Consider the following 3,172-nt stretch of genomic DNA (forward strand, 5'->3'; position numbering starts at 1 on the left):
TCTATGGCATGGTGGGTGTTTGGACACCAGATTTTAGCCACATTGTGGGTGGGGAAAAGTTTCTTTTCATTTAGGAATTTTCCATTGGAGTCGATGAGGAGGACAATGTCTGTCTTCTCTCTCTGTTGTGCTGGTCTGGTGGAATGAGGGGAGGTGCTGGTCTGTGGGCTGGATGTGGAGCTGGGGGTGGAGGTAGGTTCTTGGATTGGTGGGTCCTGGCTGCTCACAGGGTCCTGGTTGTGGTCTAGTTTTTCATCCAGGTCCTGTGTAGCTCCACCTCTCTCCTGAGGCTGTTCTGACAGAGTGGTGAGTGCTCTGCTGTGCTCCTCTCTCTCTCCTCTGAGCTCCTCCACCTCCTTTGACAGAGAGGTAAGTTCTCTCCTGTGCTCCTCTCTCTCTCCTCTGAGCTCCTTCACCTCCTTTGAGAGAGGTAAGTTCTTTCCTGTGCTCCTCTCTCTCTCCTCTGAGCTCCTCCACCTCCTCTGTCAGAGCTGTCAGTGCTGCTAGACGCTGCCTCTCTGTCCTGATGCAGCTCTCTGATCTCAGTCCTGAGCAGGCTCAGCTCTCTCCTGCAGCTGTCCCTGTCCTGCCTCAGCATGCCCAGCTCTGTGCTGATGGTACAGGGATCAGGCTGAGCTGTGGTGGGCTGGCATGGCTGTTGGCTGATCAGCTCTCTCAGTTGTACAAGTTCTCTCTCCAGCTCTGTGAATTTCACCTTCAGTTTGGTGATGGTGTGGTTCAGCTGGGGGTCCTGGACCTGCCCTGGGCTGGTGGGCTCCTTCTCTTCAGGGGGCTGCTCAGTAGTTAGGCAGCTGGGAGCTGGGACCTGGGAACTGTCAGTGGAGCTAGATCTCTCCTGCTGGGCTCTTTCCTTTATAAGGAGGAAGTCCATCTCAAACAGTTTGAGGTTCCCCTGCACTATGATAGTCCCATTCTTGTATAAGTTTACTGTCATCATGAAAGTATCTGAATCCTCTGCTTCTTTTATTTTTATTTTCCAGCCATTACAGATCCCCTCTTTTTTGACAGAGGGGTAGTGGGCACTGATGGCAGAGTGCCATGCTAGCGGCTGGTCTGTGAAGAGGATCAGTTTGCTGACCTCCCCGGTCTTGTAAAGATCAGAAAACAGGGTTTCTGGTCTTTCTTTTAGCAGTTTTTGTTTAAATGCCTTCCTGGCAGTCTCATTGGTTACATCAGGAGGATAGAGGAGAGGAACAGCCTCTGTACAGCCTTTGGTGGACTCCATCAGGCTCTGCTGCTGTTGAACTGCTGCTATTTAAATTCCTTGGCAACAGTTGCTAAGGGTCTTGTTTACAGCTAGCTGTGTTATGCTAGCTTAAGTTTATTTAGTGTTCAGCAATTTTTTGTTTCCTCTTTTTAAATGTTATATTTTCTTTCTGATGGTTTCACTCACTTGCGTCTTCAGCTGTTTTCCTCCTCTTTGCTTGACCTTTTTTTTTGTTGCTGGTTGGACAGTTAGGCTAACTGTCAGTTTGGCAGTTGGTTCCGTTGTTTTCCAGTCTATCACTGTTTCCTGAGGTTTTTGCTGTTTTTTTTCCTTCTTGGTAGATTTTTTTTTAAAAACAATGGTTTTCTCTTCTGTTTTCTTCCAGCTCTTAGAAGAATAGTAGTTTATCTCACTTTAAAACATCCAAAAAAGCAAAAATATTCAGGAGCTCATCTTCATGCTCATGGAATCTCTCTCTCTCTCTCTCTCTCTCTCTCTCTCTCTCGTATCCTATTACTGCATCTTGCTAACTCGGCTATTCTGGATGTCACTAACTCGGCTTCTTCTCCGGAGCCTTTGTGCTCCACTGTCTCTCAGGTTAACTCATATCGCAGCAGTGCCTGGATAGCGTGACGTGTGTGGTTGTGCTGCTGCCATGGTCCTGCCAGATGCCTCCAGCTGCTGCTGCCATCATTAGTCATTAGTCATACTTCTACTGTTATTATACACATATGATTATTATCACACGTGTATACTGCCAGATACTAATATATACTTTCAACACATTGTACCACAGTAGCCAGAACTATAACGATAATATTATTACTTTCATTAATGTTGTTGTAAGCTACTGTCATACCGTCTGTCCTGCATCTCTCTCTCTCTCTCTCTCTCTCTCTCTCTCTCTGTCTCTCTTTCTGTCTCATTGTGTCATACGGATTTCTGTTAATTTATTATGCTGATCTTGTTCTTGGCCCCAAACAACTCAGAGACTCTTTATCTGATGACATAGTTTCTCTAGATGGCATTGCTCTGGCCCCTGCCACTACCGTAAGGAACCTCGGAGTAACATTTGATCAAGATTTGTCTTTTAATTCTCATTTAAAGCAAACCTCACGGACTGCATTTTTTCATCTGCGTAATATTGCGAAAATTAGGCCTATCCTGACCCGAAAAGATGCAGAAAAATTGGTCCACGCTTTTGTTACCTCAAGGCTGGATTATTGTAACTCTCTATTATCAGGTAGCTCTAGTAAGTCCTTAAAAACTCTCCAGCTAATTCAGAATGCAGCAGCACGTGTACTAACAGGAACTAAGAAACGCGATCATATCTCTCCTGTTTTAGCTTCTCTGCACTGGCTCCCTGTAAAATCCAGAATTGAATTTAAAATCCTACTGTTAACTTATAAAGCTCTAAATGGTCAAGCTCCGTCATATCTTAGAGAGCTCATAGTGCCTTATTATCCCACCAGAACACTGCGCTCTGAGAACGCAGGGTTACTCGTGGTCCCTAAAGTCTCCAAAAGTAGATCAGGAGCCAGAGCCTTTAGCTATCAGGCTCCTCTCCTGTGGAATCATCTTCCTGTTACGGTCCGGGAGGCAGACACCGCCTCCACATTTAAGACTAGACTTAAGACTTTCCTCTTTGATAAAGCTTATAGTTAGGGCTGGCTCAGGCTCGTCCTGTACCAGCCCTTAGTTAGGCTGACTTAGGCCTAGTCTGCCGGAGGACCCTCTATAATACACCGGCCCCTTCTCTCCTTCTCTCTCTCTCTCTCTCGTATCCTATTACTGCATCTAGCTAACCCGGCCATTCTGGATGTCACTAACTCGGCTTCTTCTCCGGAGCCTTTGTGCTCCACTGTCTCTCAGATTAACTCATCACAGCGGTGCCTGGACAGCGTGGACGGTGTGGTCAGTGCTGCTGCCGGGTCCCGCCCAGAT

This window comes from Epinephelus fuscoguttatus, linkage group LG10 (assembly GCF_011397635.1).
Source record: "Epinephelus fuscoguttatus linkage group LG10, E.fuscoguttatus.final_Chr_v1".
In the NCBI taxonomy this organism is placed as follows: domain Eukaryota; kingdom Metazoa; phylum Chordata; class Actinopteri; order Perciformes; family Serranidae; genus Epinephelus; species Epinephelus fuscoguttatus.